This window comes from Stenella coeruleoalba (genome assembly GCF_951394435.1).
Source record: "Stenella coeruleoalba genome assembly, chromosome: 17".
NCBI lineage: Eukaryota > Metazoa > Chordata > Mammalia > Artiodactyla > Delphinidae > Stenella > Stenella coeruleoalba.
This window is the reverse complement of record NC_137163.1, coordinates 42,240,566-42,257,022: the sequence shown is the minus strand read 5'-3', so window position 1 is coordinate 42,257,022 and position 16,457 is coordinate 42,240,566. Positions and strand designations below refer to the sequence as shown.

The window sequence follows — 16,457 nt, the reverse complement described above, 5'->3', positions numbered from 1 at the left end:
CACCAGCCCCAGAGACTTGTCTGCTCACCCACAGGGGCAGGTGGCGGCTGGGAGCTGACGCTTGGGCTTCAGAGGTCAGATCCCAGGGAGAGGACTGGGGTTGGCTGCGTGAACACAGCCTGAAAGGGGCTAATGCACCACAGCTAGCCAGGAGGGAGTCCAGGAAAAAGTCTGGAACTGCCTAAGAGGCAAGAGACCAATGCTTTGGCGTGAGCAAGGAGAGGGGAATCAGAGCACAGCCTAAATGAGATCCAGAGATGGGCACAAGCCGTGGCTATCAGCACAGTCACCAGAGTCGGGCATGAGATGCTAAGGCTGCTGCTACAGCCACCAAGAAGTCTGTGTGCAAGCAGAGGTCACTACCCACCCCTCCCCTTCTGGTAGCCTGTGCAGCCCGCCACTGCCAGGGTCCCATGATCCAGGGACAACTTCCCTGGGAGAACACACAGTGAACCTCAGGCTGTTGCAATGTCACATTGGCCTCTGCCCCACATTACATACCCCTCCCTCTCCCTGGCCTGAATGAGCCAGAGCCCCCAAATAAGCTGCTACTTTGACCCCGTCCTGTCTAAGGGAACAACAGATGCCCTCAAGCGACCTACACACAGAGGCAGGGCCAAATCCAAAGCTGAAGCCAGGAGCTGTATGAACAAAGAAGAGTAAGGGAAATTTCTCCCAGCAGCCTCAGGAGCAGCTGATTAAAACTCCACAATCAACTTGATGTACCCTGCATCTCTGGAATACCTGAATAGAGAACAAATCATCCCAAAATTGAGGTGGTAAACTTTGGGAGCAACTGTAGGCTTGGGATTTGATTTCTGCATCTAATTTGTTTCTGATTTTATGTTTATCTTAGTTTAGCATTTTATGTTTATCTTAGTTTAGTATTTAGAGTTTATTGTCATTGGTAGATTTGTTTATTGATTTGGTTGCTCGCTTCCTATTTCTTTATATATATATATTTTTTTTTTTTCCCTTTTTCTCTTTTTGTCAGTGTGTATGTGTATGCTTCTTTATGTGATTTTGTCTGTATAGGTTGGCTTTTAACATTGTCCTAGGGTTCTGCCTGTCTGGATCTTTTTGATTGTTTTCTTTGGTTTTTGTATAATGTTTAGTGCTTATTATCATTGGTGGATTTGTTTTTGGGTTTGGTTGCTCTCTTCTTCCTTTCTTTCTCTTTATTACTTTTAATTTTTATTTTACTTTTAATAATTTTTAAAATTTATTTTATTTTATCCAGTTTTCTTTCTTTTTTACTCCCTTTTCTTCAGAGCTCTGTGGCTGACAAGGTCTTGGTGTTCCGGCTGGGTGTCAGGCCTGTGTCTCTGAGGTGGGAGTGCTGAGATCAGGACATTGGTCCACCAGAGACCTCCCAGCTCCACATAAAATCAAATGGCAAAAGCTCTCCCCGAGATCTCCATCTCAATGCTAAGACCCAGCTCCACTCAACAAACAGCAAGCTGGACATGCTATTCCAAACAATCAGCAAGACAGGAACAAAATCACACCCATTAGCAGAGAGGTTCAGTAAAATCATAATAAGGTCAAAGACACCTCTTAAGACACCACTGGACATGGTACTACCCCAGAAAGATCCAGCCTCAACCAACAAACACAGGCACCAGTCCCCTCCACCAGGAAGCCTACACAACCCACTGAACCAACCTTAGCCACTGCAGGCAGACACTAAAAACAATGGAAACAATGAATGTGCACCTGCGAAAAGGAGACCCCAAACACAGTACGTGAAGCAAAATGAGAAGACAGAGAAACACACAACAGATGAAGGAGCACGTTAAAAACCCACCAGAGCAAACAAATGAAGAGGAAATAGGCAGTCTACCTGAAAAAGAATTCAGAGTAATGATAGTAAAGAGGATCCAAAATTTTGGAAATAGAATGGAGAAAATACAAGAAACGTTTAACAAGTACCTAGAAGAACTAAAGAGCAAACAAATAATGATGAACAACACAGTGAATGAAATTAAAAATTCTCTAGAAGGAATCAATAGCAGAATAACTGAGGCAGAAGAACGGATAAGTGACCTGAAAGATAAAATAGTGGAAATAACTACCGCAGAGCAGAATAAAGAAAAAAGAATGAAAATAATTGAGGTCAATTTCAGAGACCTCTGGGACAACATTAAACGCACCAACATTTGAATTATAGAGCTCTCAGAAGAAGAGGAGAAAAAGAAAGGGACTGAGAAAATATTTGAAAAGATTATAGTTGAAAACTTTCCTAATATGGGAAAGGAAATAGTCAATAAGGTGCACTTCGCACACAGAGTCCCATACAGGATAAATCAAAGGAGAAAAGGGCCAAGACAAATATTAATCAAACTATCAAAAATTAAATACAAAGAAAAAATATTAAAACCAGCAAGGAAAAACAACAAATAGCATACAAGGGAATCCACATAAGGTTAACAGCTGATCTTTCAGCAGAAACTCTGCAAGCCAGAAGTGGGTGGCAGGACATATTTAAAGTGATGAGAGGGAAAAACCTACAACCAAGATTACTCTATCCAGCAAGGATCTCATTCAGATTTTAGGGGGAAATTAAAATATTTACAGAAAAGCAAAAACAAAGAGAATTCAGCATCACCAAACCAGGTTAACAACAAATGCTAAAGGAGCTTCTCTAGGCAGGAAACATAAGAGAAGGAAAAGACCTACAATAACAAACCCAAAACAATTAAGAAAATGGTAATAGGAACATACATATCGATAATTACCTTAAAAGTAAATGGATTAAATGCTCCAAACAAAAGACATAGACTGGCTGAATGGATACAAAAACAAATACGCATATATATGCTGTCTACAAGAGACCCACTTCACACCTAGGGACACATACAAACTGAAAGTGAGGGGATGGAAAAAGATATTCCATGCAAATGGAAATCAAAAGAATCTAGAGTAGCAATTCTCATATCAAACAAAATAGACTTTAAAATAAGGGCTATTACAAGATAAAAAGAAGGACACTACATAATGATCAAGGGATCAATCCAAGAAGATATAACAATTGTAAATATGTATGCACCCAACGTAGGAGCACCTCAATACATAAGGCAAATGCTAACAGCCAAAAAAGGGGAAATCGACAGTAACACAATCATAGTAGGGGACTTTAACACCCCTCTTTCACCAATGGACAGATCATCCAAAATGAAAATAAACAAGGAAACACAAGCTTTAAATGATACATTAAACAAGATGGACTTAATTGATATTTATAGGACATTCCAGCCAAAAACAACAGAATACAATTTCTTCTCAAGTGCTCATGGAACATTCTCCAGGATAGGTCATATCTTCGTTCACAAATCAAACCTTGGTAAATTTAAGAAAACTGAAATCATATCAAGTATCTTTTCTGACCACAACACTGTGAGACTAGATATCAATTACGGAAAAAAATGTAAAAAATACTAACACATGGAGGCTAAACAATACACCATTCAATAACCAAGAGATCACTGAAGAAAACAAACAGGAAATCAAAAAATACCTAGAAACAAATGACAATGAAAAGATGATGACCTAAATCCTATGGGATGCAGCAAAAGCAATTTTAAGGGGAAGTTTATAGCAATATAATCTTACCTGAAGAAACAAGAAACATCTCAAATAAACAACCTAACCTTACACCTAAAGCAATTAGAGAAAGAAGAAAAAAATAACTCCAAAGTTAGCAGAAAGGAAGAAATAATAAAGATCATACCAGAAATAAAAGAAGAAGAAATGAAGGAAACCATAGCAAAGCTCAGTAAAACTAAAAGCTATTTTTTTGAGAAGATAAACAAAATTGATACGCCATTAGCCAGACTCATCAAGAAAAAAAGGGAGAAGACTCAAATCAATAGAATTAGAAATGAAAAAGGAGAAGTAACAATTGACACTGCAGAACTAAAAAAGATCATGAGAGATTACTATAAGCAACTATATCACAATGAGACGGACAACCAGGAAGAAATGGAGAAATTCTTAGAAAAGTACAACGTTCTGAGACTGTAGCAGGAAAAAAATAGAAAATATAAACAGACCAATCACAAGCAATGAAATTGAGACTGTGATTAAAAATCTTTCAACAAACAAAAGCCCAGGATGAGATGGCTTCACAGGCGAATTCTACCTATCATTTAGAGAAGAGGTAACACCTATCCTTCTCAAAGTCATCCAAAATATTGCAGAGGGAGGAACACTCCCAAACTCATTCTATGAGGCCATCATCACCCTGATACCAAAACCCGACAAAGCAGTCACAAAAAAAGAAATCTACAGGTCAATATCACTGATGAACATAGATGCAAAAATCCTCAACAAAATACTAGCAAACAGAATCCAACAGCACATTAAAAGGCTCATACACCATGATCAAGTGGGGTTTATCCCAGGAATGCAAGGATTATTCAATACACACAAATCAATGTGATAAACCATATTAACAAATTGAAGGAGAAAAACCATATGATCATTTCTATAGATGCAGAAAAAGCTTTCTACAAAATTCAACACCCATTTATGATAAAAACCCTCCAGAAAGTAAGCATAGAGGGAACCTACCTCAACATAATAAAGGCCACATATGACAAACCAACAGCCAACCTCATTCTCAATGCTGAAAAACTGAAACCATTTCCTCTAAGATCTGGAAGAAGACAAGGTTGTCCACTCTCACTACTATTATTCAACATAGTTTTGGAAGTTTTAGCCACAGCAATCAGAGAAGAAAAGGAAATAAAAGGAATCCAAATCAGAAAAGAAGAAGTAAAGCTGTCACTGTTTGCAGATGACATGATACTATGCATAGAGAATCCTAAAGACACTCCCAGAAAACTATTAGAGCTAATCAATGAATTTGGTAAAGTAGCAGGATACAAAATTAATGCACAAAAATCTCTTGCTTCCTATACACTAATGATGAAAAATCTGAATGAGAAATTAAAGAAACACTCTCATTTACCACTGCAACAAAGAGAATAAATTACCTAGGTGTAAACCCACCTGAGGAGACAAAAGACCTGTATGCAGAAATTATAAGAGACTAATGAAAGAAATTAAAGATGATAAAAACAGATGGAGAGATATACCATGTTTTTTTGATTGGAGGAATCAACATTGTGAAAATGACTATACTATCCAAAGCAATCTACAGATTCAATGCAATCCTTATCAAACTACCACTGGCATTTTTCACAGAACTAGAACCAAAAAAATCACAATTTGTATGGAAACACTGAAGAGCCAAAGCAACCTTGAGATAGAAATACAGAGCTGGAGGAATCAGGGTCCCTGACGTCAGACTATACTACAAAGCTACAGTAATCAAGACAGTGTGGTACTGGCACAAAAACAGAAATATAGATCAATGGAACAGGATAGGAAGCCCAGAGATAAACCCACACACCGATGGTCAACTAATCTATGACAAAGGAGGCAAGGATATACTATGGAGAAAGGCAGCCTCTTCAGTAAGTGGTGCCGGGAAAACTGAACAGCTACATGTAAAAGAATGAAATTAGAACATTCCCTAACACAAAAGTAAACTCGAAATGGATTAAAGATCTAAATGTAAGGCCAGACACTATAAAACCCTTAGAGGAAAACATAGGCAGAACACTCTATGACATAAATCACAGCAAGATCTTTTTTGACCCACCTCCTAGAGAAATGGAAATAAAAACAAAAATAAACAAATGGGACCTACTGAAATTTAAAACCTTTTGCATAGCAAAGAAAACCATAAACAAGATGAAAAGACAACACTCAGAATGGGAGAAAATTTTTGCAAATGAAGCAACTGACAAAGGATTAATCTCCAAAATTTACAAGCAGCTCATGCTGCTCAATACCAAATAAACAAACAACCCAATTCAAAAATGGGCAGAAGACCTAAACAGACAATTCTCCAAAGAAGATATACAGATTGCCAACAAACACATGAAAGGATGCTCAACATCACTAATCATTGGAGAAATGCAAATCAAAACTACAATGAGGTATCATCTCACACCCGTCCGAATGGCCATCATCCAAAAATCGACGAACAATAAATGCTGGAGAGGGTGTGGAGAAAGGAGAACCCTCTTGCACTCTTGGTGGGAAAGTAAATTGATAGAGCCACTATGGAGAACAGTACGGAGGTTCCTTAAAAAACTAAAGATAGAGCTACCATATGACCCAGCAATCCCACTACTGGGCATATACCCTGAGAAAACCATAATTCAAAAAGAGTCATGTATTACAATGTTCACTGCAGCTCTATTTACAATAGCCAGGACATGGAAGCAACATAAGTGTCCATCAACAGATGAATGTATAAAGAAGATATGGCATACACACACACACACACACACACACACACACACACACACACACACACAATGGAATATTACTCAGCCATAAAAAGAAATGAAATTGAGTTATTTGTAGTGAGGTGGATGGACCTAGCGTCTGTCATACAGAATGAAGTAAGTCAGAAAGAGAAAAACAAATACCATATGCCAGCACTTATATATGGAATCAAAAAAAAAAAGTTCTGAAGAACTTAAGCGTATGACAGGAATAAAGATGCAGACATAGATAATGGACATGAGGACAAGGAAAGGGGGTAGGGTAAGCTGGGACAAAGTGAGAGAGTGGCATGGACATATATACACTACCAAATGTAAAATAGCTAGTGGGAAGCCGCCACATAGCACAGGGAGATCAGCTCAGTGCTTTGTGACCACCTAGAGGGGTGGGATAGGGACAGTGGGAGGGAGACGCAAGAGGGAGGAGATATGGGGATATATGTATATGTATAGCTGATTCACTTTGTTAGAAAGCAGAAACTAACACACCATTGTAAAACAATTACACTCCAATAAAGATGTAAAGAAAAAGAAAATATAAAATTCTTTCAAATAAATTATCAAGGATATAATTGTTGGTGCAAATAAATACAATTAAATTTCCCAATTATTCATTCTTGGTAACATTCATTTTATCAAGTACTATTAATGCTCAATGAAACCACACTGTTACAGAGCTGGAGATCAGGGTATTTAAGGTGAGGGTTTCAGCCATTTTGATGAGTCACTCTGTTTTCCTGGGTCTCTCCCATGTATACATGTTATTAAAGTTCTGTTTGATTTTCTCCTGTTAATCTGTCTCACGTCAATTTAATTCTTAGACCAGCAAGAAGAAACTAGAAGGGTAGAAGAAAATTTCTTCCCCCCTGTACACTACATTATATGCACTGTTTGTTTTAATCCACAACATATCTTTCAAATCCTATTCTTTTTACTGAATTTAGATATTGTAGCAGAGACTGCAACCTACTAACCAAAATCCATACTGTCCTTTTCCTGGCACTATTTTTCCTAGCCTGAAATCAAACATTTAATTGAATTCTTATCAACAGAATATGAATTGAAGTCATGTGTGCCACTTCCAGACCTGAACACTAAAAATCTCCCGTGTTGAATCCTGTGTTCTTTTTCCCCTTCCAGTTGGCTAGAATGGAAATAATCTCCAGAGAAACCATAAGGGTATCTTTGTAAGGACACAGAATCTTGATCTGCCTGGGATGGAGGAGGGTATTCTGTAACTCATTTACTATTGTCGACTGAAAAAACTGCACAACCTAAAAGTTGAGAGTTATGTTTTATTCAGCAAACATTCTTAGGACTTCAAGCCTGGGAGGAAGCATCTCAGATGACTCTGAGAGACTGCTCAAAGAGGCAAGGGGGGAAGCCAGGATATACAGGAGTTTCTGCAACAAAGACCAGGTAGTTGGAACATCAAAAGATTACTGTTAATTAAAGAAAACCAGATAGCTCAGATTAAGGAATTTATCTCTTTTCTATGTATGGGAAGATGCAAGAGTCTGGGCTAACTGAAATCATTCCTTTGATATGCCCTTCAGCTACCTGGGGCCAGTATCCTGTGTTTTCTCATCCTGAGTTTCCTCTGGTGTACTATCACAGGTGGCTACAGTGGCTGACTGCTAGATGAGCTTGGCAGTGGGCAGCCTGTTTGTCTCCATCCTGAGTTCCCTCAGGGCTCACCATCCAGTGGCTGTAATGTGATGGCTTGATGGCTGCCACATCCTTTGTTTACTGACACAGCAGGCAATATTTTAGTTCAAACTATCATTGGACTCTACTGAAAAAGAAATGAAATTCTATTGTGATTGAATCATGTATGTTGGTGGGGACTATTACAGACTTAAGTGTTCCCCAGAGGGTGCCTGGAAGCATTCCTCAATGCTTCGAGGAAGGAGCTACAGGATAAAGATGAAGTCAGGCAAGAACTGGCCAGTTCACAAGCAAAACTATGAGGGAATAGAGAGCCCAGTAATTTGGGAACAAGATTGGAAATGCCAACTTCTAAACTCCAAAAAGCAGTAAATAAAAGTTAAAGAGAAGCATTAAATCTATAGATTGCTTTGGGTTGTATAGTCATTTTCACAATATTGATTTTTCCAGTCCAAGAACATGGTATATCTCTCCATCTGTTTGTGTCGTCTTTGATTTCTTTCATCAGTATCTTATAGTTTTCTGCATACAGGTCTTTTGCCTCCTTAGGTAGGTTTATTCCTAGATATTTTATTATTTTTGTTGCAGTAGTGAATGGGATTGTTTCCTTAATTTCTTTTTCTGACCTTTCATTGTTAGTGTATGGGAATGCAAGAGATTTCTGTGTATTAATTTTGTATCCTGCAACTTTACTAAATTCATTGATTAGCTCTTGTAGTTTTCTGGTAGCATCTTTAGGATTTTCTACATATAGTATCATGTCATCTGCAAACAGTGACAATTTTACTCTTCTTTGACAATTTGGATTCCTTTTATTTCTTTTTCTTCTCTGATCACCATGGCTAGGACTTCCAAATCTTTCTTGAATAATAGTAGTGAGAGTGGGCACCCTTGCCTTGTTCCTGATTTTAGAGGAAATGCCTTCAGTTTTCCACCATTGAGAATAATGTTTGCTGTGGGTTTGTCATATATGGCCTTTTTTTATGTTGAGGTAGGTTTCCTCTATGCCCACTTTCAATAAAAAATATAATTTAAAAAAATGCAGTGAGGTACCACCTCACACCAGTCAGAATGGCCATCATTAAAAAGTCTACAAATAACAGATGCTGGAGAAGATGTGGAGAAAAAGGAAACCTCCTATATGTTGGTGGGAGTGTAAGTTGGTACAGCCACTTTGCAAAACAGTATGGAGCTTCCTCAGAAAACTAAAAATAGAATTACCATATGATCCAGCAAACCTACTCCTGGGCATATACCCAGACAAAACTATAATTCAAAAAGATACATGCACCCCTATGTTCATAGCAACACTATTCACAATAGTCAAGACATGTTAACAACCTAAATGTGCATCGATAGATGAATAGATAAAGAAGATGATGAGATATCTAACTATCTATCTATCTATGTATCTATCTATACACACACACAAAGTGGAACATTACCCACCCATAAAAAAAGAGTGAAATAATACCATTTGCAGCAACATGGATGCAACTAGAGATAATCACATTAAGGGAAGTCAGAAAGAGAAAGACAAATACCATATGATATCACTTACATGTTGAATTTAGAATATGACACAAATGAACCTATCTACGAAACAGAAACAGACTCAGAGGGGGTTGGGGGAGGGATGGAGTGGGAGGTTGGTGTTAGCAGATATAAACTATTATATATAGAATGGCTAAAACAACAAGGTCCTACTGTAGAGTACAGAGAACTATATTCAATATCCTATGATAAACCATAATGGAAAAAATATTTTAAAAAATGAATGTATATATATGTATAACAGAATCACTTTGCTGTACAGCAGAAATTAACACAGCATTGTAAATCAACTATACTTCAATAAAACTTTTAAAAAATTTTTGAAGACAGTTAAACAGATTTTGAAAAACAAATGCTCATTAAGATATCTCAGTTAAAAAAGAGAGAGAGAGGGGGGCAAAGAGCAGATCAAGGATGTTCCTTTCTCACCTGAACGTAATGTTCCAGATCACCTAATGGCAGCCACTATAGAAAGAGAGGCGTGGGAGATCTGATGTTTATAAAGAAAGCAGACTTGAGAACCATGTCTAAGAAAGAAATCGCAGTGTGATTACTGGCACATGGAACTAACTAGAAATGGTAAAAATGTTACTAAAATATGAGGGAACTATATTTATAGGGAAACCAGAAATTTTGTTTAAAAAATTCTGTGAATGAAAACCAATCCTTGGGCCTCTAAACTTAAACCAGCAGAGTGCTGCCCCCAAAGAAGGCAAACTTTGTGGATTTGTAACACTCACTTCATATGTGACCAGGAAGGAGAACCATCCAGAAGGCAGAGCCATGACAAGGGAATTTCTCTAAAAAAGACCATAACTAGGGTCTAAGCAAGAAACTTCTACTGTCAGTATAATGGGCCTTTTCAGCGGTATCCTGCACCGCATGGATCAATGATCCCTGTGTGTTTCCCATTCTTCCCTTTCTAAATGGGAGTGATTATTGGAGCTATGAAGCAGTTATCCTTTGCTTTGCTGTTATTTATTAGGGGCCTGGTGAGGCTGGGAAACAGTAGGTAAACTTCATAGTCTGTAAACCTCAAGGAACCAGACTGTGCATTGGCTTGAGATCCTTGACTTTGTGCGGGATTCAGTAAGTGGGGAACTTTAGGATCTCCCTACTGGGGAGGCAGGAAAAAGGATGTGCATGGCTATATCATGACCAGAAAGGTGGAATGTAGGAAAAGCTGCTTCCTAAATTACATGCTCTCTTTTTTTTTTTTCCTGGTCGCACTCAATTACATGTTCCAGCCTCCTTTGCTGTTAGTTGTGGGAATGTGACTGAGTTTCAATTAATGAAATATGAATAAATTAATGTCTGCTACTTCTATAACTAAACTATAAAAACTTTTCATATGTACTCATTCATCTGGCTGAAATGAAGATGACCTCCAGAATGACCCTGTTAATAATGTGATGAAGATGGCAGAGCCCATGACATCCTGGATCCTGAATGACTGCATGGAGGACAGCTAGCTATTCAACCAACTTATTTTCCCTTTCATACTGCTATGAGCACAAGAAATAAACTTGTAGCATTTGAGCCTCTATACATTTTGCATCTATTTGCCACAGTAGGTAGTATCACCCTAACTAAAACAAATAGATGTATAGATGTCTCCATATAAACTGATGCAATTATCTAACTGTAAATGAGCATTATTAACAATGCCAAATGCCAAACACATTTGAAATCTGTTCAGACCAAATTGTATTCTTTATTTATATTTATGGTCACACAGATAGAGCAATGAAAACAATGACCCCACTTTATATAGTAAAAGGCATTTCCAAAGTAATAATTTCTACTTATATATAGGAAAATTATAAATTCAGCTAAAAATTTATTTTTATATTCATAATAATCTTCAGATTTAATATTATGGTAATATCTAGGAATGTACAAAGCAAGACAAAAAGTCAAATAAATTGTCTTAATCGCTCATAAACCATGTAGTTATTACATCTAAGATAACACATGCTTAAAATTTCAGAATTGAAACCAAGACATCACCTAATCCTATATTCTCACTTGTTGTAATTCAGAATATCAAAAATAATTCTGATAAAGAAGTACCATAAATAATGTCAACAGATATATTATAATTTATTCATATAGCAATTCCATTTGCATACTGTTTTGCATTTGTTAATTGTAGAGAGGAGTCAAGTTATTTTAATCTTGATTGTGTGGGACTAGAGAAGATATCACTACATTTTAGGAGAGAAGTTAGTTTAAATGAATAAATACACAAGATATTATTCTCTCTTCAATTTAGTTTTGTTTTTTTGCCTTTATGGAATAGCTTAAATGTTTAAAAAGCAAGTTACTAAGGCAACCTACCAAAACAGTCACTAACTATGTTTCCCCCAATTCCTTCCTAGTCATTTAAACAAACATCCAAACAGAGATAACACTTTAGAGGCCAGTATTTTATTCATTCATTATCTGTAGTAAGTAAAAAAGTCAGGAACTCATAGAGAATCTTTTCACCAAAGTAAACTGGACTTTATTTACTTTAAAATGTACTTTAAATACACAAAATTATATCAAAAAAAAAAAAAAAGCTAAAGAACCTAAAGGTTTATAAGGGCCTACACTCTATAAATGACACATTTTATGTGTATAATAACCTGTGAATATAAAAACTTTAAGAGAATTTCAACCTAGGAGATACATTAAAGAGGAACTAGTTTTAAATGTTTGTTCCTAATTATTTTGGTGATTGATAACCCTTATGCAAAATTTCAAAAATTTAAACTTTATTCTTATCTTTGAAATTATTATATTCTATTTTTTTTTTTTTGGCGGTACGCGGGCCTCTCACTGTTGTGGCCTCTCCAGTTGTGGAGCACAGGCGCTGGACGTGCAGGCTCAGCGGCCATGGCTCAGGGGCCCAGCCGCTCCGCAGCATGTGGGATCTTCCCGGACTGGGGCACGAACCCATGTCCCCTGCATCAGCAGGCAGACTCTCAACCACTGCGCCACCAGGGAACCTTTTTTAAGCAAGGTTACATTTGAACAAATGTTGAAACAAACAAAAAAATGCCTAGAGAGCACACACATGCACAAATGACTCACATTTTATTAGTTGCCACAAACACAAGAAGGTGGAAAATATTTTACTTTCCTAATAAACACATTGGGGCTATTTTAAATGATCTAAAGAGAAACCCATTCATGTGTATGGTGCAAACTGTCAATGCCTCAGACATCTAGAACCTCTAAAATGCTCTGTCTTTTCTTTGTTCTTCAAAGCCTTGCAGTAATCATCATTCATTTCTATTGTTTGATGGTTAGATAGCAAACCCCCTAGAAATCCAGGGAGACATTAGCACATACAGCCACAATTTCTAATAAGACAGCTATTTGCATACAAGATCAGTCACAATTTAAAGTGTGTTGTGATAGATGCAGAAAGGGAATAACAGATTTATATTAGCATGTACAATACCAAGATTGTTTTCACAATTTAATTCCTTGGAGATTACATCTCATCACCTTCTTTTACAAAGAAGACTACATTCCCTGAGGAACTAACTTGCTCTGAGACCCAGCTAAACTAAAATATGGATTAATAAGATAGTTATTATTTATGAATTTTGCTGTAAGAATTATTTTAGATTAAATCATCAGAGAAGTTTTTAACATTCTTGAAACTTGATAACACATTTTTAAGGAAGAAAAAAAGTTTATTTAATACCTAAATTGCATATTAAAATAATTCATAATTAATTTTTACTCCATTAAAACTGTACACTCTTTAGGACTTTTAAAATTAAAGAGAATACTTTTGTTTTTAATATCCTTTCTTAACCTGAATTTTGCACAGCAATTTCCCATACATATTTTTAAGCATAATATGTGACCTTTAAAAAAAAACAAAGGTAGTGTTATATTTAATCACATTCCAACCAACTTATTTTATTGCTCATTTATATCTTTTTTATGAAATCCAGAAAGAACATGTAAAGAAATAAGAAACCTGAAGCCTTCACATATGTCTCTGCTTCCAGAAAAAGCATTCAATCCAGACTGTGACATTTAAATACAGATCGAAACAAAGGTTATTAAAAAAAATTCAACCCATGACCACAAAAAATTAACCATCTCAGTTTTTAAGACTACAAGATAGACTCTCACTTAAAAAAAAACAAAAAAAAAACCCTCTAACCTAAGTATTAAGTTATAAACAGGCAAAAAAGATGTGTGGCTATAGCTTGATCAGAATTGAGAATCAATCATGAAATACAATCTTATGCTAGAAGCTGAACTGAAGAAAGTAGTAAATGAAGAAGATAAGGGTCCCTGATCTAACATTCCAGAGTAATGTTTTAAAATTTCAAAGCTGATCATGTAATTAACATACTTAAGTCATCCAAATTATGGCCTTATTCCTATATGACGCAAAAATCCTTGGTATAAAGAAGCATTAATGATCCAAGTTTGTCATTTGTTCCCTGCTCATGTTCCAGTGCACTATCAAATTCAGCTTTTAGGTCCATGATTTTGAAACTCTGCAATTTACTTTAAATGTCACTTCCGTACCCCTCCCCCACTCATGGAATCTATATTTTAATATTTCAAGCAAGGGTACATGATTCAGATCTCCTGAGATAATTCTCCACACTTGAGGAAGTGAAAAATAAGTAATTAAAAGACTATCAAAATGTGACACAGCATCCAAGTAGACAATGTATACCTTGACATAAGTGTAATAGTGAGATAAGTCTGTAATAGGAACAAATTCCTATTGTATAAAACTGGAGAGCTAAACAGTGGTCTTCCTTATATTTTCAAGGATCAAGGTGACCATTTCATCTTTACTTTGCCAAATTAATTTCCTTTGTAGCTGCAGAAAGAGTATGTAAAAACTCGAATGTGTGAAAATGTGATTTCCAAAATCCTGATCACTTGCCAACATTGATATAAAAGTTCATTAGAAAAGTAACTACAAGACAGTAATCTGTATGACTCCAAAAAGTCATGTTCCAAAAGAGGAATCTTAGTGATTGGGACTACCCTTCATCTATACTTAGAACTAAAGTAATTACAGTATCAACAAATAGTGCTGGAACAACTCTATGTCCTTATGGGGAAAAAAAAAAAACAGACCCCTATCTCATACCACACACAAAACTCAATTGAGGATAGACCATAGACCTAAACAAAAGAGAAAAACAACAAAACAATGAAGCTCTAGGAAAAAAGTTTATTTTCATGACCTTGGGGTAGGCAAATAACACTTAGAGAGAACACAGATGGTATGCACCATAAAAGCAAAAAGAAAAGGATGTACTGAACTTTATCAAGTAAGAAAATAAGTAGGTGAGTTACCTATAGGAAGTAAATATTCATAATACCTGTATCTGACAAAAAGAACTTGCATCCAGAATGTATAAAGAGCTACTCAATAATATAAGACATACAGCTCAACAAAAAATGGGTAAAAGACTTGAACAGAAACTTCACCAAAGAAGATATGCAAATAACAAACAAGCACACGAAAAAGTTCTCAACACCATTAGTAATCAGCAAAATGCATATTAAAATTAGAATTGAAATATCACTATACACCCACTAGAATGATTCAAATAAAGATTTACTCTACAAAATATTGGGAGGATGTGGAGCAACTGAAACTCTCATGTATGTAAGTTGTAAAATCATACAACCACTTTGGAAAATTATTTAGCAATTTCTTACAAAATTAACTACCAACAATTCTACTCCTATGTATTTATCTAAGAGAGATAACTACATATGTCTACAAAAAAAGCTTTGTACAAGGGTGTTCATAGCATTTTTATTCATAGTAGCCAAAAAGTGGAAACAAGTCCAATGCTGATCAACAGAAAAACTGATAAACTGCAGTTTATTCATATAATGAGATACTACCCAGCAAAAAACTACTGATAGTATGCAACAATGGAAATAAATCTCAAAAATACTATGCTGAGCAAAAGAAGCAATGGCTCCTTTGGACCTAAATTGAATGGGCATTCATCAGTTTCATTATAAGTGGCCTTATAATATGATTTAACAATGGTCATCCCTGCTTCTTCCCTGACACATACACTGAAACACTTAATTCCTATGGTCTAAGGAATATGTACAAGGTGAGAAAGCAGAGATGGAAAGCCTAGACAAATCTATTACAAAATAAGTAAAAGGAAGGAGAGATATAGGATAGTAAGTAGAGGAACTGAGGTTGAGGGAGATTTTTTTGTTATGCTTTGCTTTGTTTTACTCTTGAGGGCATGTTTGTTTTTGAATACAGATGGAAATTTGAGTTGGTCTAAATAGTAAGTAGAAGCAACCAGCACAAAGTGAGGAGGTGAAGACACAGGAAAAAAAAAAAACAGAAAATGATTGAGGTTTCCAAGTAGATAGGAAGGGACAGAATTCAGTGTACACTTGAAGGAATAATCATAGCAGACTACCTATTTCACTTCAGCAGGAAAGAGGAAAAACGATGAGTTAAGTTTTGAGGTTTGGCTGCCGAAAGCAGAGGGAGCTCTAAGCTGTAGCTCTCCTTTCACCATGAATTAGGAAGCAAGGTTATCTCCTAAGAGTGAAACGGAAGGTGGGAAGTTTGGAGATTTGAGAGTGCAGAGGCTGGAATTTCTGTTGTGGAGAAATGGAAAGAGGTGTCTAGGGAAAACCAGATTAATGAGAAACACTAAGAGACCACATTAATTTGGTAACCATGAATCCACAGTAGCAGCAAGCTACATGATTGCAAATAATATATTTCTGAGTGTTCAGCTGTGCACTGCTGGTCTAGGGAAGGGATAGAGAGCTAGATTAAGCAAAGTTTTGTTTTTCCCGGACAGGCATAACAGAAGGGCAGTAGGGCAAGAAGATTAGGGTACT

The 16,457-nt window shown here is 36.4% G+C and overlaps 1 protein-coding gene across 4 annotated transcripts in view; it reads right to left on the bottom strand.

Moving 5' to 3' along the window:
• Window positions 1–16,457, bottom strand: part of TRIQK (triple QxxK/R motif containing) — a 96,828-nt gene that overhangs the window by 44,509 nt on the left and 35,862 nt on the right. The window lies entirely within an intron of this gene.